We start from the raw sequence: 27,377 nt of genomic DNA on the forward strand, positions 1-27,377 counted from the left end.
AGGTGTTGTTTTTTATGCTGCCATGTCTCTGGAGAAACACTTGAAGCAACTTATTTCAATTAAGGAACATTTCTAAGATAAGAGCCTTGCTGTCAAAGGCCGAATTGGAGATGATCATTCATGCATTTATTTCGTCCCGTTTAGACTATTGTAACGGTCTTTTTATTTGTCTTGATAAGAAAGATCTTTGTCGCCTCCAGACTGTCCAGAATTCTGCTGCTAGGCTCTTAACCCACACTAGTAAAAGGGCACACATCACTCTGGTTTTAGCTTCACTTCATTGGTTACCAGTGAAATTTAGAATACACTTCAAAATTTTGGTTCTAACTTTTAGAGCCCTACAACGTCAGGCGCCCCCATACATCTCTGACCTGATACAGCTGCGTACGTCCTCACGTAGTCTGAGATCAACAGATCAGAGATTTTTAGTTGCCCCCCGTACACATTTTAAAATGAGAGGGGACCGTTCGTTTCAAGCTGTGGCACCTAGGCTGTGGAACGCATTGCCTCCTTCCGTACGCTGCTTGGATTCAGTGACAAATTTTAAAACTCAGTTGAAAACTCTTCTTTTTAAAGAGGCGTTAAATAGACTATAGGGTGGTTAGGCCGGATTTATGTGTCTTAACTGTATTTCTGTTTATTTTGATTATGTATTGTAATGTATAAATGTTGTGTATCCATCCATTTGTTGTGAAGCACTTTGTGATTTTTATCTGTGAAATGTGCTATACAAATACATTTTACTTACTTACTATTACATTATCTGGCTCACATAACAGTGATATAACCAAAATATCTGGAATTCATTCAGAACTTGAATTTGTTTCAAAAATTAATAAATGAATACATATTTTTAAATTTGACTGAAATAGAGGCTTATTCTTAATCGCAATTAATTGGCATGCCTGTTTTTATTCGTTGTTCCATCACCATGGTAACAGGTACGTGCCTCAGCCTGTGATTGTGGGGATTTACACAGATCCTAAAGTGAAAAAGAGTCAATCAAAAGTAAGTGAAACACACACAGCAACCCAACCTCCAGCTCCCCGGCCTTGTTTGCATTGGAGTTGGAGGAAAACGCTGAAAATAAATATCTTCTATCAGCCTCATGTTTTCACCCTCTTCTCCATCAATGATGCATCCAACAATGACTGAGTCATCAGAGAGAAATAATAAATGGCGGTTTCCTGTGTCGCAGCTGATGTCTGATGGGTAGAAGATGAGGAGAAATGGAGCGAGGGCGATCCCCTGTGCTGCAAGCGGTCACATATTCACACAGATTCATGTGGTCTGTTGGTAAGGGGGAGGTTAAGAGTCTCATTGGTCCATATATAGGGTAGAGCTGGGAGGTATGGAACGAATCAGATACCACAATATTCTTGATCAAATACATCGTTGTCGACATTGCGGCGATATTGTAGGGTTGACAATATTGACACAATGAGAGTTTTGATGAATAAACATCAATAATGTTGATACAATGACTAAGTGGGTAAAGACAAATAATAAAACAGCTAGAGGCTCTGGTAAATTCAGAAAATTGCATCAGTGTACTGTAAAACGTGCGGTATACTAGCCGCAGCCGACCTGATTCGATGACCTACTTCGTTGGATCAGGCCTTTCATTTGCCATAAAAGAACTCATCTTAAAGGTCCCATGGCATGGCAATTTCACTTTCTAGGTTTTTTAACATTAATATGAGTTCCCCCAGCCTGCCTATGGTCCGCCAGTGGCTAGAAATGGTGATAGGTGTAAACCGAGCCCTGGGTATCCTGCTCTGCCTTTGAGAAAATGAAAGCTCAGATGGGCCAATCAGGAATCTTCCCTTTATTATGTCATAAGGAGCAAGGTTACCTCCCCTTTCTCTGCTTAGCCCCCCTCTCTCTCTCTCTCCTCCTCAAAAGCTACAGACACAGAAATGGCACATACTAAGGAAAGCTCATTGTGGGACTGGCTCTAGTGGCTGTAATTCTGCACCAAGGCTGAATTTCGGAAAAGAGACTTCAGATACAGTATTAGGGGACCACTAAGGTCTATATAAAAGAGACTTCAGATACAGTATTAGGGGACCACTAAGGTCTATATAAAAGAGACTTCAGATACAGTATTAGGGGACCACTAAGGTCTATATAAAAGAGACTTCAGATACAGTATTAGGGGACCACTAAGGTCTATATAAAAGACTTCAGATACAGTATTAGGGGACCACTAAGGTCTATATAAAAGAGACTTCAGATACAGTATTAGGGGACCACTAAGGTCTATATAAAAGAGACTTCAGATACAGTATTAGGGGACCACTAAGGTCTATATAAAAGAGACTTCAGATACAGTATTAGGGGACCACTAAGGCCTATATAAAAGAGACTTCAGATACAGTATTAGGGGACCACTAAGGCCTATATAAAAGAGGTCATAGGACCTTTACCCCGGTAACTTGCAGTCACTCTGAGAGTCCTGATGCATCCTGTTTCCGCTTTTGTCGCGCAGGGGCAAAAAAAAAATTGAGTGGTGCGCGTCCTCTGGACTCACACTCAAAATCTTGGCGCGCCGGCAGATCTACGTCATTTTGACGTCACATTGGCGCGCGCAATCTCGGATGCGGCGACTGTAAAACGGCCTTAATGCAGCCTCTAAAACCAGGAAATGACAACACTTGTGTCATGTCGATGTCAGTATAATATCCATATTAGGCCACAATTTAGCACATTAGAGTAGGTAGAACTCACTGCAGTCTTACACGTCATACAGACTAAAGAAACCTGTCTTCTTTCAAGATTGTATTATCCTAAGATGATCTATCGAAGCTCTTCCAAAGCAAAATGCAGATTTGGATCTTTTAATCCTCTCATATTAATTTCTAAAAAAATAAATAATAAAAAAAACATGCTAATGGGATGCTGTAATTACTCGCGTATCCTTGTTATTGTTTATCAGATGCTGTGAAAAAAAACAGAGTAAGCGAGAGCTCCGAGCTGTTGATTCGCTATCCGCCGCTATCTTTCTCTGCCGCGCCATCAGCCATTAGTCTATAATTTATGCATTCACACTCTCAAGGCCTTCTGCTCAAAGCAATGGCACTGCTTTCAATGTGTTGACGGCTGTACATTGACTGATAAACAAAAACGCTGACAAATTGAGTGCTCCTTCACACCCACTGCAGGTGTTCGAACATAAAAAAAACAACCAAAAAGAGGAATAAAAACTCACATTGGAGTGGAGGTGCGAACTAAATTGCAGTGCAGTTTGCCATGAAACGTGATACATTTTTAAAAAACCTTTAAAAAGGCAGCCAAACAAACTCTGAATGGGCTCTTATGACAGACAGTTCAAACAGACATTTCTGACCATCTCACTAAAAACTGAAAACAAAGAATTGAATATTGTCGTGATATGTGATCAAAAAAACAGAAGCTGGAGTTGCTTCTTGGACAGATGTAAAGATTCCAAGCATGGCGGAGAGACTGCAATATTGTCCGATCAGCAGCGTCGATTTCTAAAGTAAGATCCGAGTAGCTTTCACAGGCCTGGGGGGCCGTGAAACTGGCTCAGCATATATGAAATTGAGTAAGAGAACAAGAAAAAAAAATAAAATAAATAAAAACATATGAAGTTGTTCGGTACGCTGAAACTCTTATTTATTCCACGCCGTCTGCTGAATAGGCTGCACAGTACATCAATAACAGATTGAACTTGAGGGCAGGCCTGGAACGTCACACATGACTGCTTCTTCACATAATGCATCTCAAGTCTATTTTATCCAACCTTGGGTGATAATAATCCCAGCAAATTAATTTGAATCATAGTATTACATTTTTAAAATGTTATTGACAGAGGGGAGGTCAAGGTCTACTTAGTTTTCCTACTTTACGACTCTTGTCTTTTTATTTGAATTCCTAGAAGGCCGTATCCACCGCACTGAGCACGACTTTCTAACGCGAAACCCACATTTTCCCGACAGTGTCTCTTGATGTGGCCCGAGGCCGTGCTACTTCTCCTTCTCATCACTGAGCTGTTTTTAACACGCTGCAGGATTGAGAGTCGGACTCCAAATTAGTGTCCTGAATCCAAACTCATTAACTCGAAAAACCAAACAAATCTGTGCCAGAGCGTCTATAACCTGATGTGTGTGTGTGTGTGTGTGTGTGTGTGTGTGTGTGAGAGAGAGATTATGAGCATTATAATTCAGTATTGTTTATTTGGTAATCTGTCTGCGTGGGGATTTGGGCAACTATCTTCACAGCGTTTCCATCAGGCAGCATGTCAATTCAGACGGCGCTAGACACACGTTTACAGACGGCAGTCAACAGGAGTTGAGGTGCTGAATGTAGCAAGATAATTGGAAGATGCTTTGTTTTTTGGGAGCTAGCCGATGTCAGCCTTAGTTTATTGATTTGTGCTGGGGTTAAAAGGCTGTCTGCAGCTGCATCAATACTTACCATATAAAACCAAAAAGAATGTGCAATATTTTCTATGCTAATCCATAGAGATTATCGTTCTAATATTTGCCTCCTAATCTGTACACTTAATCTTTGGCTCATAATCCCATGTCTTGTGTGTTCTTTCATGTTTTTATCTCGTCTGCTTGGGATTATTCATTTTATATCGGATATTTAGGCTCTTCTGTAGAGGCTGCACATTCAAAATAATAGCAGTTATTTTGAGCATGATTGATAAAAATACACTGAAAACGTATGCTGTTGTTCACTTACTGTATTACTTACTGTATTCCAACAGTTTACAATGGTTTATTTATTTATTCTTGTAGGCAACCTAAACTCAGTAGTTTTTATGAGTTGGCATTGAAATATCCCAATGTAGGCCTGGAGGGAACCCTCCCAGCATGCCACGGGGCAACAAATGGATGAAAAATTGTCTAATTTTATGTGTTTTTGCATTGTTCCTGGCATTATTATTATTATTATGTTTCACTTTGTGTTCTACAGTGTTTCCACTGCTTCCACAATACCAATGTTGTTATACAGTTAGTTGTTAAAGGGGCATTCCAGGGTCGAATGAAATTACACTATTACATTGCATTATGGGAAATGTAGGATTCAGTGTTTTGCAGCTTGGTCCATACAAGGGACTAAAAGTCATAATTTCACATAACATCAACATTTATTTGTGCCCCAGAGCCTTCCATCCAGATTGAGTTTTGGCCCTTCATAGGAAAGAACTTGGAGCCCTCTGATTAAGACCATTCTTCTTTTTTTTTTTTAATGCTCTTATTTGTCCACCAAATGTATAAGTGCAATACTAAATCACTGGAGTACCCCTTTAAGAGTATTACGCAATATATACAACATGAGCGATGTTGTGTAAATGATTGGTGGCTCGCTCCCCAATGTGATTGCATATACTGTAGTAGAGTGACTTTGGCTCAAGAGTAGAGTGGACATTAATCTCAGAGTTGATGTTAAAAAAAACTAATTCTCCCTGTTGTTTGTTCTCAGTCATGACAATGAACTGCAAACTGCTCTTGAGTAACAGGCCAGACCTTTAAAACATGGAAATGTGAAAATACAATCCTTCACTCTTAGTGGATATCCAAAGATAGAGTTTTGAAGACACAAGAAATACACCGATTTGGTTATTAATTTGTGTCTGATTTGGTTTTCCCGCAATAAAAGTGCAATTACCTAATTTAAAAAATTCTTGAAATCACATCTACTTCTTCTCCCTTGTTGAAAGATTTGCTAAAAAGTCCTTTCTCACACGTGTGTAAGTTGTATACTGGATAATGGACCACATCAGTTGTGATGTCACAAACTGAGATTTCATGTGGAACTTTCCTTCTTCAGCAGATGAAAGTGAAAGCAGCCTTCTAGTGTAAAAACTTTGCACAGCGAAGCTCGAAGAAGAGATTTAACAAAAACCAAAACACATTTTTGAGTGGAGGGGGGCTCTTTAAGAAACAAGACTAGGTTAAAAACTACTGTATATGGTCTATGTGTTGAATTATGGCCAAATAATAATAAAGAGAAAAGAATTAATTGGGCATGTGATTAGATTTTAGCCTGGTCCTACCAGACTCTGGTCCATTTCATTTGTACAGAGAGTCTGGCCACTCTCCATTGATAAGTTTTAACCTGTTGAAGCTTAAAACTATTGGATCTGCCCAGAGCCACTCTGGAGCTGCCATAACAAATCGCTAACGTTTGGCCGTGACGTACTGTATGTCAAGCGCATGTGCAACAAGAGGGGAGACCGACAACAACTGTCGGCTTATATTTAGCATTAGCATCGTTAGCGTTAGCCTTAGCCAATTCCTTCTCCACTAACGGAGCGAGCTGAAAAATCAAACTTTTCCCGAACCCTGTGGGGAGGAGGGCCATGACATCATGGCCACCAACACAACTCAGCAAAGATTGTTCTTGCTCAGGCTTTAACTTCTGGATATTTGGCAGCGTTGCCACAACGGACCGAATGGCTTCGCTCGCATCTTCCTAGCGCACGTCCTCAACGTCATCGTTCTCAGCCACTCCCTCTGTTCGCTGATTGGACCGCCAAATATATGGCCGGAGAAATCCCAAGAATATACTGCAAACCCAAATAGGAGTACTGAAGGAAAATGAAAATTGAAAGGAAGTACGTAGGAGGGCGGAGCCAGGCTAATTAGGTTGTAGATTGTATTTATATTTCAAATACAACTAAATGTTGTTTCTAGAGCAGCAACAGTAAAGTTTACATTAGCAAAGTCACAATATAATCTCACCGGAGACAAAAATCTAAAATGTCAGTTAAATAAATAATATTCCTGACATCAAAATAGTGAGTGAAGTTGAGAAAGAATGAAGAACACAGACAGACATCAGTCGGAGTCAGTCCTTCCTCCTGTCCTCTCCCTGTGCTGTGGTGGATCACTGCGCTGCTACAGAGAGCAGGGGCTGCTTTGTCTCAGCCAGCAGCGAATAGCCCTTTCCCACTGGCCAACAAACTTACTTCCACCTGCTGAGATCTGTCTTTTGTCTGCAGCGGAAAAGGTTACAGTCAGCATTCCAATGACTCTGCAGTAGGCACCGGTGTTTATCGGCTCCTGCTCCGATTGGCAGCGATGGAAACAGGACACCCGGCTAGATGCGTTGATTTTCGGCCTGTTTCCGGCGTGGAGCTATGGCGCGTGGAGCTATGGCGCGTGGAGCTATGGCGGGTGGAGCCTCCGTTGGTAACTTCCGTCATATTGGCCGCAAATTTGTGTCTGACTCCGCCCAAGCAGCGCTCGAATAACAAATCAGTCGGCACTGAGTTTGAATAAGAGACGGAATAAGTTACAGATGTAAAATAAGAAGCAGAGGTGGAAATACTACAAAGATATTCTACTAGTAAAAGTACTATTACTTTGATTCACTTTTACTGAAGTGCAAGTAAGATTACCGGTATAAAAATCTACAAGAGTAAAAAGTAATTTATCTAAAATGTAGTCAGAGACCTGGTGCTAATACGGCCCCATTGCCTTAACGACTGTTATCTACCGGACCGAATTGCGACGCAGATTTTGGTCCCTTATTGAGGTGCCACTGAAATTCCTGCGCTTCTCTCTGATGCTCCAAAAACGGACGTCAGAGGGAACTGAAACATCGCCGCATGTGATGCTAGTTAACGCTACACTTGGCAGCAGGTAACGTTAGCCTACCGCTAGCAGCCGGAGTTAACACGGTGTAAAAGTTTGTCTGTATTTCACTGGAGAGGAACATTAGCCTACGGTTAGCTAGCAGCTGGAGTAAACACGGTGTAAAAGTTTGTCTGTATTTCACTGGAGAGGAACGTTAGCCTACCGTTAGCTAGCAGCTGGAGTAAACACGGTGTAAAAGTTTGTCTGTATTTCACTGGAGAGGAAAGTGCCTCGTGCTGCATTCAAGGTTATTGTAAAATACCCATTTTCCCATGTTTTTGTCGTTTAACAGGAATTTGCTGGTGAAATAAGTTATTGTTATAAGTTATTGTTGTTACATTTTAAAGAAATCATTTAATTTATTAATTGATGTTGTGGGGGGGGGGAGTGTCACCTTTTTCAGCCCTTCTGAGTTTGCAGGTATGTAAGACATATTTGCGTATGAAACATCTGAAAGAATACGAGTTGTGCATGAAGGAATTTCAAAGGAAGGATAGACACTGTTTACTTAATTCATGTGTTTACTGTGTTAATGGAAATATTCGGTTTCGGATTCAGCAGAATCTTAACCATTGGATTTGGTATTCAGCCGAACCCCAAAAATCTGGATTAAATACACATAGACCAAAATGCTGTCATGTGGAGAAGAGGCTTTGGACCACAAACCATTCATTTATAAAATCGGATTATTGATCTTTTAATGAGAAAAATAAAAATAGAATAGACGAAGAAAAAACACTTGGTGAAAAGCTTTATTTGAAAAGAGATCAAAGACTAAAAAAACAACAGATTATTTTACTCTTGAACCATTGCATTTCACTCAGCTCGGTGCGATAACAATAATAATGCTGTATTAATAATGTAGCCTATTGATCTCTTGTGGAACATTTTCTCTGCCGCAGAGGGAGATCAGAGCAGGTTTGGAGCTGATGCCTTGCTCACTGGATGAAGAACCGGACCCTGCAGTCTAACAATGGGCTCTTTAACAGCCAGCCTGCTCTCCAGCCAAGCCAGCCCCGTTATAAAAACCCCTCTGGGTGACTCAGGTCAGACCACAGACGAATATAGCCCTTTTTTGGGGGGTGCTGCACCCCTTTTTTTTATTCTGCTTTTGATAAGTATCCAACAAAAAATCTATCTTATGTTATCTAATCTAATCTTTCTAGTTACATTATTCAGTGTTTCCTCTACCACAATGCTCCAAAGTGATGTTAAAATGCACAGTAAATACAGTAGAATAACGTTTTTTTAAAATTGCGTTAAAAAGGTGCCAGGGTGTGATGCTCTGATCCTAGAATCGCCACTGGGTCAGACCCCAGGTTGGGAAGCACTTTGCCAAAACAGACCTTCACTTTCCACACAATGAAAACGGTTACTAATCAAGCAGTGTAATGGCTGCTGGGGGCCCCTGTCTGCGCCGGGGCCCTTGTTCCGAGAGGCTAATGGGCGGAGACCTGTTTGTGTGCCTTTTTTTAAAATCCTCCCAGGTCCCTGCTGTGATGCGTACTGCAGGAGTTGGCTGGGGGGCGCACACACGCTGCAGTTGCAGCGCCACACACACACACTCACACACACACACACACACAGCGCCACGACCACTCCGGCAGCCTATGTCTGTTTGGTACGGACTGCTGAAACTTGTGCGCAGAGAGGCGGATAGAATGACCTAGCTCGTCCCAGATAGTGGATTAAATTCACGCTTGTTTTTTTTTCTTTTTTCCCCCTTTTTCTCCTCCTCCTCCTCCTCCTCCTCCTCCTCTGGTTTCGTGTTACAAAGCCTTGGGAGGGAGTTGCGCGGAGAGCCAGTTCCTCTGTGTTACAAACTGAATGACAGGATCATATGGCTGGATTTGCCTTATAGTCCAACCATTAAAAAACAGAAAAGATAAATGAAATTAAAAGGAAATTAAAAAAAAAGAGAGAGTAGAGAGACGGCGCGGGCGAATTCGTCTGAAATTGATGAGGATGTGGAATCATTTATAAGTCAAATTCAAAAAACAAAATCCGAGGTAACGGAGAAAGAAGAGAGGGAGGGAGAAAAGGATACTGGATCTGTCGTCAGAGAAAGACTGGGAGACGGAGAGGAAAGCGCAGGACGCGTTGCCTGTAATCACCACCACCATCAGCGTAATAATAAGGTAAGTTTATAGCCGTTATTTGTCGTAATGGTGGGTGCAGTGCTGCGAGGACGCATTGTATGAAAAGTAGACGGAGGAAGCAGAGGTGGAAGCCAAGCCATCCCGATCCGGAGTCTCCGGATCTCCAACTGTTGCCATGAAGCCAGCTTTTTCTTGGAAATAGGACGCGGCCAGATACAATGCGAGGTCTAAACGGCTCCTTTAGGTGTTGTAGGTTGTCTTTTCAGGGGCTCAATGTGATGCAACTTTATCTCCGTTACGCGCAGTGTAAACACAGCGCACTGCGGTCAGGAGCAGTTGGAAGGGAATCAACTCCGGGCTTCATGCTGTAGTCTGTGTAGCTACAGTAACACTGCTCCATGATCACAGCCCAGTAATGGAACTTTAACGTGTAATACGTAGCCCACGTTATCACACTTATGATATATTGTGCTGTAACATGCCATGGTTAGATCTATGCACCATTTCAAGGAGGAAATAATTTGATATTGTATTATTTGCCTGTAATAATTCCATGTCTGGAGTATCTGTGGTGCTCTATAATTAACTTTTAGGAACCTTTCTGAGCTTGATAGTGTTCTGCGTCTTCTATGGCATCAATATAATATTTCATTAATATCCATAACTTATAGGCTGTAGTTTGTGACTTGTGTTGGCTGCCGGAAGAGAGACTTTTAGAGTTAATAGAGATGTTGTGGCGAATACAAAGGAATTCTGTGCTCACATACTGTAAGATGCATGCCTTTAGAGTTGTAGAGCATCTTACTGAAAACATAGCCTATGGAGAGATCTGATAGTAATAGTTCATTGTCACATATAGTTAGATATAGGCTATGACAGCCCTTCATCCACTTCCCATGCCATGGTAATGAGTCCCTCCAGTTGCTGCCTCTATTTCCCGCTTGCTCAGCTGACACTCAGACATGAAGCTCTTATGGTGACAATAATCCACCGACTTGACATATTACTACTTTGGAGTACTTTTCCTCCTTATTCCCTTTCTGAATTATTTTGCCTTAATGAAGTATTGGCTTCAGTTGAGTGATTATTGTAATAACTGAGGAGGAGGAGAAGCGCCGGCGTCCACACTGGATGGAGGATTTGTGTAAAAAGGTGGTGGTTTAGGAGGACAAGTCGGGGGGGTGGGGGAGGGGGGTCTGCCTGGTTTTCCTGGTCTTTTTTATTTTAAATGTTTTTTTATTCTTTACAAGCTGGATGGTGCCACCGCCAGTTAACTCCCAGACTGTACAGGGGGGAGTATGGCCTTTCAAAATAAAGACAGTAAGGGTTGTGGGAGAAGTAAGTGGAGTCATGTTATTGCCATGTGGGATGGAGGATGACTTTATATGAGCGTTATTGCGCTTCAGGATCCACTTTCGGCTTTTAATATGTGGGTAATTTGCTCATGAAGTTTGTCAAAGGATTTCTTTTTCATAAGGTTGGCGGGGGTTTGGATGTGTTTGTGTATGTCACTGTGTCGTTTGCAAAGATTAATGAAAGTAATATACTTGAGCCGCAAGTTGACATTTGCAGTGTAGAGAGATGTAGCGGTGGATAATCCAAGCGGAATTCCCTTTGCTCACCTTTTAATTTGTAAAATGAAGTTCACGGACCTTTAAGAGTAGACATAACCCTTGATATAAATACGCAGAGATGATTACACAAGACTGGTAGTCTAGATTGGTTGTTGATGCATTCTTCCTGACATCTGCATTATTCTCAGTTAGAAAAAAAGCCTTGAAAATCCAGTTTTATCCAGGGCAGTTGCAACAAAGACACACACGCGCGCACACACACACACACACACACACACACATGCTGCAGCCCTCTGGCCCCAGATGTTAATGCCTCCATTGAAAGAGCCACAGGACTCCTGCCGACTCGATCTCTTCATTGTCGGACAGACAATGGACTCCACATCCTGACGGCCAGCCTCGTTCCCATCTTCTCTCACACACTCCTCATGCTCCTCACACACACACACACACACAATTAAACGGCACACAGTCATGCAGACAAAGGGCCGCATGCATTCATACATACACGCAAACAGGCATGCTTTTACAGTCAGATTCAGGCACACTACACACTTTCACTTAGTGGCTTTTTAATATTCTACTGTGGCGTTTGAGTACAAATTAGACAGTGTGGAATTTCGTACAACTTGTGTCTGTTACTTATGTGTGCTCACGTCCCCTCTGGGTGTTGCGTTGTGGCCTACATGTGTCCCTGCTGTCGTCCACTTCACAACAGGCCCGGGCTGCAGCAAACTATTACTTTCATAAGAGACTCATCAGCAATTCATTCATTCACATGATGAATCAGTTATATTAATCAACCAATCAGTTCAATATCAGTTGTGTCAGTCTTGTGTTTCCCCACCTTTGTGCATGTGTGACATAAACAGTGTTTTGACACAAGGGTCAACATTGCATCATAGCCGTTACATCGTCACAGGACCAGATGTCTCCTCCGTGTGCTTGTGTGTGTGTGTGTGTGTGTTTAATTGTCATCTCTGTGTCACATGCATCACATCAATGCAACGGATACTGTAGCCCACATGGCGAGCAGCTGAATGCACGGTAAACTCCCGTGATAACGCAATGGTTTCTGATAATGCAACACAAAAGCTTTGCATTTAGGAACACACACAAACACACACACACACACACACACACACACACACACACACACATACACACACAGACCTTTCACTCTGTGTTCATGGTGTTGTGGGAGCGTATGGCTCTGAATATTCTAACAATAATGTATTTCTGATGGTGAGAGAGGCTTTTTTTCATGTATGAGTGTGTGTGTGTGTGTGTGTGTGTGTGTGTGTGTTGAAATGTGTGTTTAAATATGAGTTTATATGTATGTTTGTGATGAACAGAGATATGGTTCATGGCAGGCCAGATGCAAGGTCTGGAGAGCAGAAGCAGATGGGTCATGTGTGTGTGTGCGTGCGTGTGTGTGTGTGTGTGTGTGTGTGTGTGTGTGTGTGTGTGTGTGTGTGTGTGTGGAGGAAAACAGCGGGAGGCGGGGCTGGACAGGCTGATGTTTAGAGAAGAAGGAAGGGAAGAGTCTTGTTTACAAGACCTTCATGGTAAATGGGCTTCGGCAGGGTGCAGGGTCAAAGTGATACAATCCTTATGTTTTCATGCTTTCTGTGCGTATGTGCCTGCATTATATATATATATTAGTTCATGGTTCATACCATCTATAGAGACAAGGTAATACGTGTGTGTGTGTGTTGAATGAAGGTGTGATATGTGCACAGCTGTGGACTAAAAATGACACGGTGACACCGGGACGTGAAGTCTGTCTCGCGTCACACTCACACACACGGCCATTAAGGATTGTTACACGTTATATCGTAATTACCATAATCAAGGTTGATGTGAAAACTAGGGGCTTCATTTCAGTTTTCTTTTTTTTTTTCTTCAAATTAGAACAGAAAAACCATGAACCTTGTTGCTTCCTCCAACTAGGATTGTTGCTTCTTGTCCTTCCTCCCTACCCTCCTGTGATGTGCTCTTTTTTCTCTCCTTGCCTTTCCTGCAGGGGATGCAGTAAATGTGTCGGAAGGGCGCTTTTTCTTTGGTTGTGTCATTGACCTTTTTTCCCCTTCCGCCATCTGCTATGTAAAAAAAACAAAACAGCGTTACGTCTTCTACAAGAACAGCACCGTCTACTTCTTCTGTGCCCTAAAGCAATATTTCTTTTTGCTCTAAATCAATCTAGGAAGGAAATCTGCAGTGGCCAATAAGATAGCCCAACATGCTGCGACTTAACGAAACCCAAGAACATTAAACCTACATTGTGTTATTTTTTGAGTTGATTCTTAGCAAAAGAAAAATAGAGCAATTGTCTTGCAGTCGTCATACAAAAAAAAATCAACATGCTGAAACATTTTGCACTAAGGAAATGATACGCTAGGCGCATCAAAGAGCATCAATTACAGCTAATTAAACCTCACAAAGTAAAAATGTTTTTCCAGTGATTAAATACTGTGAGTAGCACCTCCGTCCCATTTGTGCACTGCACTGTGGCACAATAGTGTCAGCCGCACACTCAAAAATCTTTTTTTTTTTAGTATGCATAATAGACTTCATGTAATATTTTGTCACATCCTGCGCGCTAAAAACCTGCTCAGACTCTGCATGTATGTAATTACGACACAGTTTAGGACTTGCGGTGTTTCTGTATCGGAACGGGTGTTTCTTTATGCTTCCCGTGAGCGGTGAAATTTCCCAATTTGCATGTGTTATATTTTTTTCTAAAGGCGACATATGTATTTTCAAAGTGTTGCTGACGTTTGATGATGTTTCCTCATTTGCTAGTGTCTTTTTTTTTTGCAGTGCCTTGAGAACTTCCTTATCCTCCTGGCCCAATCGTTTACAGGAATGTTTGTAATGTCTTAAAGTCAATGCGGCTACAATTTATTGATGTTAAAAGGCACTATTAATATAGAAGACAAACAAGCACGCACACACACACATACATACACACACACATTACACAACCTCCAGCCCCCTCTCAGTGGCTTTAAGGTCTGCTGAGAAGTTTCCATCAGGCAGTGAAGATGGATCCAGAGGGTCTTGGCAGCAGCTGTGATTGCAGTTGTTTCGTAGACGAAGAGCTTTTGCTCCTCTGCAACTTAGCCCTTCCCTTTGAGCTCTTCCTCACTCACTCTCTCTCTCTCTCTCTCTCATCCTCTGTCTCCCTCACCCACTTACGCACACATATTGTCTCCCTCTTCCCCTCTCTCACTCGTTTCGGCTCAATCCGAACGGCGTAATGAGGTCATTTTCGCATTGCCAAAGTGTAAGCACTACCACTTATATAGCTCAACATTAATTGAACCGACAAGTGCATATTCAGCCCATTGTGAACGGAAACTATGCTCGGATTGAGGAAAAGTCGCACAATCCTTTTTGGTGGCTCTAATAGTAGTGCCGGTACTGTGAAAGCCTCGGAAGCAGCCCTGAGCCTTCTCTTGAAATCACTTCACTTTAATTAAATGAAGTCGTACTGGGTAACATTGTCGAAAAAGAAACATTACTGCCAAAGAAAAGCAATATACTTTCAGAATGTAGAACACAAGGCAGTAATAAGTATTTGTCACCCTCTATGAGTGATGCAGCCCACCCCCTCCCCCCTTTGGAGCAATCGATCAATAAATAAATAATCCCCGAGGGAGGAAAAGGGTTTCCAGGAAAGTCAGCTGGTGGAAAATCCAATATGGTGCATAGTGACGTTCCTCGAGGCAAATCTGTACAGCAAGTGCAGCTAGGGCTGGGTATCGTTCAAAAATGTTCAATAGCCGTCGCGGTAGCGGTACCGGTACTGTGACTTGGATACCGGTTCGTGAACAATACTTTTTTCGCACCAATTTGACCAATTTTCTCAACAAGAAATGACAACGCTATAGTACAACTCCCCACCTTTTCACCTATGTGACGCACACTGTAGTCAAGCCTTTCAAAATACAACACACACACACACACGTGAGCCGTGAGTTTTTCCTGCATGCCTCGACGACGTGAAACACTAGACAGCCAATCACCAGCATTATCAGGTCTCCGCACAAGCATGCTGCATGCTTATTGGCTCACCGCTGACGCTGATGAGATTGAGGTATTGAAATTTGTTTTTGAATGACAAGGTATCTTTCGATACCTGATACCATGGACCATGGAGGCAATTCAGTCGGTGCCTAAAAAGTATGGAAGTACCCAGCCCTAGATGAAATGTGTTCACTCTCGAAATGTGGAAGTTGTGTTTACCCCCCCACAGCCACTCCCCCCCCCACACCCCCCATCGGGCAGATGAATGACATTTGAAAATTGTCATATTGCGGTGGCGAGAAGCATCAGCCAAATCTAATCACTGTTGTCTGAAACAAATAAAGCAACAGATGGGGAGTAACTCGTAGCTCCCCCCGCCATGACATAAAGGTCTGTGCTTTTCTTCTGCACAACAAACTCTGTGTGTGCCTTTACGGGACTCTGGAGGTCCTCAGCAGAGGCTTGGTGGGGATGGTCTGGGTGGCTCGTGTCCTCTGCATTATTTATGAGTGGTAGAACGGAGGTGGAGGAGAGTCCTGACCTGCTTGTTTGTAACTAGCTGACCACTATTGGCCATCTGCTCTCCGCCAGCCTCTCTCTCTCTCTCTCTCTCTCTCTATCTCTTTCTCCCTACTATCTATCTCTATGTTGCTCTGCTCTCTGTGGATGCATCTATCAATAACTGGGTTTCCATCCAAGTTTTTATGTAAATTAGGACACAGTTAGAGAGGTTAAATGGATTTGTCTTGCTTACTTGTGATTGAGCTGGGCTCGGTAAAAACCCCGTCATAAAAAAGTGATGACAATTCAAGCGCTTTAATAAATATTTGACAGCGATCAATTGTACAGGTGCTGTTTTTTTTTTTTCTTTTTCCAATATTATTGTTAAAGCTGCAGTAGGTAACTTTTATAAAAAAAAGGTTTGCAAGATTCCACCGCATCTGAAGGAAAGCAACCAATCAGAGCCGAGCAGTGTCAATCACTGGCCGTGAACTCCGATCAAATAAGAATCAAGATTCTTTTACTGCATCCCCTGTTTCTCGCCTCAAATGTTTTCAGAAACATATTTTAATGTACTAATCAATGCCAATTGCGAGCAGACCGCCAACAACTGTGATTGGTCCGCTTGGCCGTGGCTTGGTAGCGTCGCTTGGTAACGCACAAGTGTAAACTTACGGCCACTTACGTAGGCGAAAGCGAAAGCTCTTCGTGGAGCCTCCGCAGTAGCACGACTTGTAAAATGAGAAAGTTTGTGACCCCGGTCGCCATGTTGGAAACAGTCAGGCCAAAACTAAGCCCCGCCTGGCGGCCGACCGGCCAACCAACCGAACCTTTAATTGAAGGAATAGCTCAAATGTTACGAAGCTAGATTGAGGAAACATGTTGCTAAGCTAGTGCTAGTGCTAAGCTAAGGACTTGAGAGTGGTATCAGTCTTCTCATCTAACTCTCGACACAAAACGAATAAGCGTATGTCCCAGAACTATTATTTCTTTAACGAATGTCAATATCATCTCTTCCTTCTGCTAAATCATTGAAGTTTCAGTATCGACATGTATGCAGCGGTTTCCATCCATTTTAATGCAATGTTTTTTTTATTTTTATCGTCTAACCAAGTCAAAGACCATCATAGAGAAACCATCATATTTGATACTTGCTGGACTCATCTTTTCATCCTGTTTCATTCTGTTTCCTGGGTCTGTCCACGGCCTGGCTGTAGTTGAAATTCTAAAGCTGGATTGCGAAGAGATGTTAATATGCTCGGCCAAAAACCTTGTCAGCGAGCCAACTGTGTTTTGGGGGGGTGCCGCGTGGGGTATTTAGTATGTTTTCTGAGGCCCCCGATGTGCCTGTTCGTCGGCTGCGTGTCGTGTTGTTTGTCCAGACTCAGCACATGTTTTCTGGCTCAGTCGTCTGCTCTGTGTTTGGTGTACAGAGCGCTGTCGGAATTGTTCTCTTTTTTGTTACTCTGGTTTTGGTGACACGTCAAAGCTGTTTGGACCCAGTGTGAATGCAAAGGTTCCTATTGTTTACTGTCAGCGGCAACATCGTGAGTTTACTGTCACGGCAACATCGTGTGTGTGTGTGTGTGTGTGTGTATATGCCTATGCATATTCAGCACTTGCTCCTTGCTTTTTCCGTGCATTCTTTTCCTGCGTATGGTATGCAAATGTGTACGAGCTACCAGCAAAAGATAACAGTAAAATAGTGTCTCATGGACTGCATGTCTGAGATTGTGTGTGTGCTAATGTATGTGTGTATGTGAATAAATGATGCAGATGCAGTGGGCAGTAGGGGGTGTGCTAACCAGAGCATGGTAGTTTGTTTTTATGACAGCCTTTTTTTTTGGGCATTGTTCTGGTCCGATAGAGCTCGCCCTCCCTACCGTGGGACTGGCCGTTAGGGGGCAGGAAGTGCCGGGAGCGCGCGGCTTGAGCGAGCACACACACACACACACACACAAACACACACACACGTACACACACTGTATTGCAGACTCCGGCACACACAGCCCCTCCCAAGCAATCGCCGCACACTCGCACATAAAGTTTTTGAAAGGACAATAAAAAGTTGCCCTGCGGCTCGCAGACTGGTAAGCTGCAGCTTATCCAGGAAGGAGCTGCAGCCGGGCTAATGGCCTCTCTCCAGGGTAGGCACTACAGAGGGGCCCATCAGGCTTATCGGCAGCAGGAGGGGCCCTACATGGCTGCTCTCTTACAGCTCAGCTAGGGTGTGGGAGTAGCTTAGTTTTCCGAAGCTGCTGGGAGACAGCCTTGGAACTACTCTTGCTTATGTCTGTGCCTGCTGTGTTTGTCTAGAGTCATCCTGGCCTGTAGGGGGAAAGAAAAAATCAAAGTTAGTCGTTAGTCCCTCCTAAATGAAAACATAGACATAGATGCTTACCCAGTGTAGCACCTCTAATTGGAAATTCAAAGTTAACTTAGCGTTGCACTTCCTAATGGAAACTCGGCCCATCAAGTTTTAGGAAGTCTACGCTACTCTTTATTGTTGAAAAAAATCAATGCTATACCAGTGTGGCTTTTTACTACAAAGCGTGGACTTCTTTCTAGTACCATGGGGCCCGTTTGGCAAGCGTGAAGATGATGGCGGACAATGTGTGAACACCGTGTCGTTGGAAACGGCTTCGTAAATAGACAGCATGATTTGTAGAAAACAGTTGGAAGTGCGACGAAGAGGAGTGAGACGCCTCATGGATGCTAGTGTAACGGCTCCAGCGTGATCTGAGCCCATGAGGCACCGCTCCTTCTCTCCATCTTTAGTGAAACGGGATCTGATGCAGTGTTTACAGCAGCTGCTAACTCGACTGAGCCGAGCCAACCTGTAATTGTTACCGTCGCCTCGTATGGAAGACTTGTTCGACAATCCTTTTTTCTTGCTTTGAATAAAAAGTAAATACAGGCTGTACAGCATCACGCCTAAATATCCCCAACCTGCTGTGTGTTTTTGTTGATGATGCCACCTCCCCATCTACTTGTCTGCTTTGCATTTTGCCCATGAACGATGTGATGAGATTCTGACAACAAGAATACCACGTGCGATAATTACTCGATGTAAATGGGGAGTTCAGACTTTGATCCTGATATGGACGGCTTCTTCACACCGGGTGGAAGCAGTGCTACAAAGTCACTGTACTGTCACTGTACTACTGCAGCAGAACGAGAGCAATCCCGGACCACAGGAGGTACAAGTAATTGTAAAAAGTGAAGTGCTCAAGCAATATGGGATTCAGAAGCCAGTCACAGGCAGGGTTACGGCATGGCTACGGAGCCTACGCATATAGCCACCGTAGCTTCGCAGTTTATGCACGTTTGTGGTGCATGGTGGTGATATCATCAGGTGAAACCCCAGCGCTGAACTATTAATATCTGCGGTATCTGCAGTGGGACCCCCATTAACCCCTTGCGCCGAGCATAAATCTTATTGATCCGCTTTCCCTGGGTCCGCTTCTACACACTTTAATGGAAACATCGCTGCTAGCTTAGCACAACGCTTGTTTATTACTCAGGTTAGCAGCTTATTGGCCTCGCCTCGAGTCCAGTGCCGGGATCTCCTTTAAGCCCAGCTGTACCAGCAGCTGCAGCTATAATGGTCCTGTTGTTGAGGTGTTGGTCTGGTTTTTGTGTGCTGGGGAGGGGGTGAAAGAGAGATAGGGTGTGTTTTCGGCCCCCTCACCCACCCCTTTCCTGCTCCAGACTCACCTTTGACCCCGGCTGGCTGCACCTCCCCCCCACCCCCCTCTCTAGCCGCTCTCTTCCAGTCCACTGCTCTCTGCATGATGTCTGACTGTCTGAATAGAGGGGATGGAAAGAGAAAATTAAAAAAAAAGGATGCTCAATGGGACGAGACCACAGTAATATGACAGAAAAGAGATAAAAGAGGCGTAAGACAGGGATTGGGAAGAATACAAAGGCTGGCGAGAGGAGAGAAAAGTGTACAGGTTGCCAGGTTTGGTCCACTCCTAGAGAGAGACAGAGATTGGAAAAGCGAGAAAAGAAGCCAGCCTGCCCCAGACATCAGCCCTGAGAAACCGAGATAAGAGTCGACCAGCAGTCAACAATTACACCATCAATTTCCATCCTGGCTTTCACCTTCTTCTCTCACTCTCTCTTTCAATCTTTCTCATCTTTTGCTTCTCGGTACTCACTCTTATTCTTTTTTCTCTACCTTATTCCCCACTGCTGTGCTGTCAGTGTATTTCTGTAATAGACCTCTCCACATGTCCACATGCAGCCTGTTACACACACACACACACACACACACACACACACACACACACACACACACACACACACACACACACACACACACACACATTGTATTATGTTCTGACACATACATACCTGCGCACATTCACGCTTTCACGAATTAATGAAATTTACTCAAGCACTGTACTTCAGTTCAGTTATGAGGCACTTGTACTTGAGTATTATAATTGTATGCTACTTCATCTATATGCTTTTACGAAATACTTTCGTATTTGTTTAATAATAAACTTCTATATACTTCTATCCTTTATGTTTTCAGTTTATATGAAAAATTCCACAAGGTTTTCAGTGAGCAGACACAATTGTTGCTTACTAGTTTTACTTGAGGAAAGGATCTGAATACTTCTTCTACTGCTCATTCACAAACACACACACACACACTCACAGGCTCTCAAACAGACACACTCATAACATCAGAGAAATCTGGAAGGCCACAAGCATTTTCTCACACACTCACCTGTACTAACACATTCGCACGTTGAGTGCCAAACGTACACATTTCCTCACACGCCTTCATAAGCATGCACACACACACACATACACACACATACACATTGTCTATCTTCTCTCTCACTCTCCCCCCCACACACACACACACACACACACACACCAGTGGCATATGGAACCGTTTATCTCAAAGTGTTTTTTTTGTTCTTTTTTTCATACCTATTAGGCAAAGTCTTTTTTAGGAACACCAGGGAGGAGAGAAAGGCAAACTCTTTATTATGATTTTTTCGCCCGAGGGTAGACACAAAGGCACACACACACACGCTCACACGCACACACACCACATCCAAAAACTTTGAGCCCCATTGTGCTTCTACGTGGCAAAAATCAATAATAGTCTTTTTTTTAAAGCCTGAAAACTAATGGAAAGAGACAGTGACGGAGTGAGAGAGGGATGCTGATGAACCACACCAACACACACACGCACACACACACACACACACACACACACACACACACACACACACACACACACACACACACACACACACACACACACACACACATTCACTAATTTTCTCTGGTCTTCTGTCCATCATAGATAGATAGATAGATAGATAGATAGATAGATAGATAGATAGATAAAAATTGTAAAAGCGGTATAGTAAAGTGGGGGAAAGCATGGGAAGTCGTGTCAAATTGGAGCGACGAATAAAATCGCCTTCCCTTTTTAAAATTCATTGGCCGTCCGTCCTCCATCCCTCCGCCCCTCCATCCATCCAGTCCTCTCATATCTCTGCGGCTGAACAGCTCTGATTTGTGTACCAGGATTAAATTCCTCAAATTTGTCTTTTCACTCCCTGTGGGAGAGGACCGTGCTTTTTAATTAATTGATTTTGAAATGAAGTTAGCTGCTGTGTGTGTGTGTGTGTGTGTGTGTGTGTGTGTGTGTGTGTGTGTGCGCGCATGGCTGTGTGTCTGCGTGGTGTGTGGTTGTGGCGAAGTGTGTCTTTCTCTCTCTCCCCAACACTTAGCTGGGTAGAAGAGGGGTGGGGTTGTGTGCTTTGCTGAGTGTGCGCCTGTATTGGAGTGGCTGCGCCTTTGCGATTATCTATAGGCAGAGAAGCTGAAGAAACAGATTGATGCTAAATCGAGTTTCAAGTGAATTTCATTCATATATCACTTTAAATATAATAAATAAAACAGGTTTTGCACCAAAGTGCTTCTCAAAGACAGACATATAGTATGTATACAAGCATGAAGACGTATAGGTGCACAGATGATAGAAATAACTGGTACCAATTATTCTGACTTTAAGTTGAGATCAGCCTTAGCTCATTAAGATTTTAAAATAAAAATGAATTATGGATAGATATTATCTATTTATGTAACATTGATTTATAGCAGTGCTCGTTTGTTAGACTGTCCTCCCCCGAAAAAAAAACGCTCCCATAGGTCGTTTTGTTCGAGCAGCAATTATGACTCATAGGAAGGTTTCTAGTGGCGGCGCCCTCTAGTGGTTTCCTCTCATTATCACCCAGGAGAGAGGGGTTCGAGTCCCATTTGAAAATAAAAGTAAACTGCAAGTTTTTGTATAACTTTATGGAACAAACCGAACTACGTCACGATTTACATCACATCACATAACCGGAAGTTACAGTAAGTAACGTAACAGATGATTTTAACCCAAACCGCAATCTTATTCTAAACTTAACCGAGCAGTTTTTGTCTCTAAGCTTAACCAAAACTGGGATCGTTTCACAACGTTAACAACGTGTTTAGAAGTGCGAGCGTTACGCTCTGTCGTTTAGATACGAGGATGGAAAACGCTCCTGTGGGTCGTGTGAGATAGTAGGAATTAAGAACCTATTTCGTTGTATGGTTTGGAGGACTTGTTAGTTTATCAATTACCGATTGAAATATGTATAAGCTAACCTGACATTTATACGACAACAGGCTTAAAATACAATGACTTCATAATGACACACCTTTCGATACATGCAGTGGTTAGCAGTTAGTGCTGTAGGATTACTGGTGTTGTGAACAGATACAGAGTTGACAAGCAGTGCTTAGCTGCTGTGATGAATGGTAATCAGAGGCAACATGAGAAAAGGCTTCCCTTAGTGTAATGACATGCTTCTACATCTCTTCACCAAGCCACTTTACCTGCGTGATGCCGTCCTTTTACCCAACCTAAACCGACGTGCTAAACAACGCAGCTCCTCCTGTAGTGTTTTAGCTCCAGCTGATAAAAGTGGGTTGTTAAGCCATGTGTTGTCTTCCCCCGTTGACCGTGCAACTTTTCGTTTTTCTGGGTCAAAATGTAAAAAACAATTCCAACTTCTTTTTTGACACTTTTGTCAAAAGTTTCTGTCAATATTTATATATTTTTTTAAGCTTTTCCCACTTTTCCTGACATTTTTGTCACTTTTTTCCCAAGTTTTTCCCATGTTTTTGTAACTTTCTTATGTGCTTTTTTGAAATTTTTTTCCAACGTTTTTCAACGTTCTATTATCAATTTTTCTTTACATGCTATAAAATTGAATAAAACACCCAAATTCAATGAAAGCAGTGAACTGATCATTTATTTAACTTGTGAAGAGCGTCGTAGGGAAACCATCCATTTTGTTTTCAAATTTGGTTGAAAGAAACCCACAGTTCTGATATAGAAACTTTTTGAAAATGGGTCAGATTTGACCAGAGGACAACCGTTAATAAGATGTATTTCGGAGACGTATTCTCCGTTTTCAGGCTTTGTTAAACGTATAGTGAAATGTATCCAGCCCATGCTCCAAAAAGTGCAGAAAATGTCTAAATCTAAAACTGCAAACCTATACAGAGTAAACGGCGTACGTGTTAGCTAACGTTAGCTAACGGCGAAAGTCATTGTCAACACTTTATGGTTTGACAGTAACGGCCTACCACTGTCTTCACACTCCAATGCGTTTCTTTTTTTTTGTGAAACACATGCAGGAAGTGTCAATTAAAGGATCAGGTGTAATTTTGCACAGTGCACACGTTAAGCTAACCGTTGTAAATCAGTCCCTCCAGAAAAAACGCGATTATGCAATCGCATAATTCAACGCATAATCAGCCAAAGTCGGCATATTTATGCGGGGGCCGCATTTTTTCAAATATGCCGCACTTTTGCTGCATAAATTGCCTAATATATCTTAGCAGAAAGTTGAAAAATGTTGGGTTTACTTCACACAAGAGCAGCCATTTTCCCCTGTTGCCATGGGAACGTTATGAAGTGACGTAATTACGCGACGTGAACGTCATCGAAAACAGGGTGTTGGGGGAAATCACTTTTTTTTCTCTTTTTCATCAAACCGCAGTTTTTGCAAGTTCCCGCATTTCATCGCATAAAATTGCATAAATATCCCACATATTCCATCGCATTTTTTAAGAAAATGTGCCGCATAATCAAGGATTTTTGCCCGCAACAATCACAAAAAAACATTTTTCTGGAAGGACTGATAAATATACAGAGTGGAACAGAAAAACAGATAGCACCTGGATGAATATCTTACGTAATTCCCAGCCCATTCTGACTAAAATGATATGGTATGTAAATCTGTATTATAAAATTATAGACAGGCATGTCACTTTACAGTAATGTGAGTATGCCAGGTAACTTTTGGAAACATGTGTGTCTGTGTGTGCGGTTTGGAAGTATGTGTTGCCTTGGTGTGTGTGCATGCATATTTGTGTGTGTGTGTGTGTGTGTGTGTGTGTGTTGACACTCTTTTTAATAATTATCAACACATGTGAGGGAGTGAGCGCTCCGCTGTGCCCTGTGTGTTCATGTGTGAGTTGTCTCTTATGTAGCTGCGTGGACACTCGCTTTGTACACAGAGCTGCTGTATTATGTATTATGTCTTGTATTACAGTATTTAGCGCACAAAACGCCCCCCTCCAGAGCTGCTTTCCATCGCGCGGCGCTCGTGGCGCATGAGGGTTGCGTCGCTCATCAGCGGGTCACTGCTTCTGCGTCACAGCGCTGGTGTGGATCTGCTGCATGCTGTCAGGCCCACGTGTGTGTTTTTTTTCTGTGTTTGAGTGTGTGTTTCTGTCTGTTTCTTTGTGTCTGAGCCTTTGCCTTGTGAGTCTGAGCCTGTGCCGCTGTTTCTTTGTGTCTGCGGTGTGTAACCTGTGTGCATATTTATCTCTTTGTGTCTGAATGTGTGTGAGGGCGTGCCTTTGTCTAAGTGCTTTGTGTCTGTATCTCCTTTAGTCTTATTAATTATATATATGTGCGTATTGTGTGTCTGTAGGCTATTTGTGTGTGTGTGTGTGTGTGTGTGTGTGTGTGTATGTGTGTGCGCGCTTTACCACAGCTGTATGACAGACAGAGCTCCTGCTAGACTTTATTAACAACATGTACTAGAAACTCTGCTTGGTTTGTCTAAGCTGGAAGATTAAGATGTGCGCATTCACACACAGACACACACTGACAAGAGTGACTCACAAAGGCACCAGGGGTTTGGCAAAGAGAGGGGAGGATGTGTGTGTGTGTGTGTGTGTGTGTGTGTGTGGAGGGGGGGCGAGCTTTACAAAATCAACAAACACATGCGCTGTAGCATTCTGACACATTCATCACTGCGTTCTCACATATTCTTGTTCTGTCATACATATTGCGTCACGCCTCCCACACACACACACACACACACACACACACACACACACACACACACCACACCACACACACAGGCAGTTTATAATTAGCATGAAAACATCAAATACGTGTGTGTGTCTCTTCTCACCTGAGCTGTAGCACTCAGTATGATCCCTTACGCACGCACACACACACACACACACACACACACACACACACACACACACAAACCCTCAAACACCTGAGAAAGACATCAATGTGTATCTCTGTCACTGTGAGTGTGTTTGCTCCCTGGTGCAGTGGCAGCAGTTGGAGTGGGTCTATCAACTTATTGGTTCTAGCGCAGAGAACGTGGGATTGTTCAATTCCTCATCATCCATTTAAATGGAGGAACTGCACAGGTATACACTATTCAGACCTGAGGGAGTAAAATACATCCTGAAAAACATTTCTGTCTGTGAGTGACATCATTCTCATGTCGAGCCTGGACATCGTTAGCCGAGCTTAGCACTAATTCAAAATGTTGAATCTTATTTGTATGAAACAGAAATGTAGATACGACAGTTTCTTCAGGGAATTGCGTACCGGAACTATTTTCTTGGTAAACAACAGCCTGGTGCGATGACTGTGCCCAACATCCAACAGTCCTTTTTGGGTTTGCCAGGTAACCATAATCTGTTTTCACCAAACCCTTAGAGTGCCCCTAAAGTAATACCGATACCATTAGCCTTATATTTGTTATGCCACCACCACTCTTCGTCCTCCCCACTCAAATGTTGAGTTCAAATTGTTAAAATATTAAATAACTGTCCGTAATTGCTGCGGTAGTGGGCCAATTACACGCCGCATTCAATCAGAAAACACTTGCGGTGATCAGCTAAACCATACAAACTGTTATGGTACTTTTTTTTTTTAAATCTGGGTACGAAGAGAATTGAATGAAGGTATCGTTTGACTGGAAACGTTTCGATACCACTTGGTCCTGGGTTATTTTGCTAAAAGGTATCGAGTACCGTTACCCAGCCCTACTGGCAACCCTCGCTATATCCAGAGATGCTGCACAAAGGTACCTGGTGGATGTATAAATGGGTGTTTGTCAAGAAATTGTTTCAGCATGTAACAAAAGGAAGCAAATAAGCATGGTTTTCCTATTGAAATATTCCTTTAGAGTAATAGTTTTTATACATAATCCTTATTTGTTTCCTGTATGGATTAAACAGCATTGTTACTTAAGACAGAGCGAGGCTAGCTGTTTTTCCCTGCTTCCAGTCTTTATGATAAGCTACGCTAACCGTCTCCTGGCTGTAGCTTCATATTCAGTGCACAGACATGAAAGCGGTGTCAGTCTTTTCATCTCAGTCATTGGAACAAAAGCTAAAGAAGTGCATTTCCCAAAATGTTGCATTATTCGTTCAAAGAAAAGTGACTGAATAGAGACAGAGATACGGTGTGAGGCGGTTTAATCGACGCCAAGGGGAGAAAACGAGGAAGCAGAGAGACAGGCCAACAGTCACAGGGGAAAAGAGTGCAAGTCAAAAAGTGCCAGACAGAGCTGAGAAAGAGAAAAGAGAAAATGGAGGCTGAAATAAATGGATACGGTATGGAAAAAACTCATATAGAGCGAGTGGGAGCCGGAGTAGTGTCTGAGATGATGAGAGAGAATCAAAGAAAAAGTGAGATAGAGTGATGCAGACAAGAATAGGAAAGCGGCAAATACTGCAGATAGAAAAGACAGAGGCAGAGGGTGTGATTGTTGTCGTCGGCGGCTCTCTGACTTTTGCTCGTTGACCACAGGCCTCCTCTGCACTTCGTTTATTGTCAGACTTTATTTGATTTCTTTGTACCGCTGTCATTTTCCCCCCTCCCTGTTTGCCACCCAGACACCCTGCCGCTTTTGTTTTTCCATTGCAGCAACGGAATGGCCTAGTTCTTTCTTCTAACCTTGACTTAAAGAGCCAGGGAACACTATTTCGCTCTTTCTTCTTTCTTATTAATGGCTGATGATCAAAAGGGCCGTGGCTGTTGTTTTTTTTCTCCAAAAGTTGTACGTCAGCGTCTGTTTACCTCGGCGACTTTTAACTTTTTAAACGAGTGAATTTTGGAACAAGTTTTCATCTTTGAGTGTCTCAGCACGTGTCCTCGTTTTAAGGTAATGTGATAGAAAATAACGATAGATGTGTCTTGAATTTGAAGCATCCTTTTTAAA

The 27,377-nt window shown here is 42.8% G+C and overlaps 1 protein-coding gene across 2 annotated transcripts in view; it reads left to right on the top strand.

The window, feature by feature from the left end:
- The first annotated feature begins 9,256 nt into the window (after positions 1–9,256).
- The window catches only part of sema4c (sema domain, immunoglobulin domain (Ig), transmembrane domain (TM) and short cytoplasmic domain, (semaphorin) 4C), a 118,885-nt gene continuing 100,764 nt past the window's right edge, over positions 9,257–27,377 (top strand). For both annotated transcript variants that reach the window (XM_028577595.1, XM_028577597.1), the window contains exon 1: positions 9,257–9,754. The gene's annotated coding sequence lies outside the window, so the exon portion shown is untranslated. The remainder of the gene's footprint in view (positions 9,755–27,377) is intronic.

Source organism: Perca flavescens, chromosome 5 (assembly GCF_004354835.1).
Source record: "Perca flavescens isolate YP-PL-M2 chromosome 5, PFLA_1.0, whole genome shotgun sequence".
Classification (NCBI taxonomy): domain Eukaryota; kingdom Metazoa; phylum Chordata; class Actinopteri; order Perciformes; family Percidae; genus Perca; species Perca flavescens.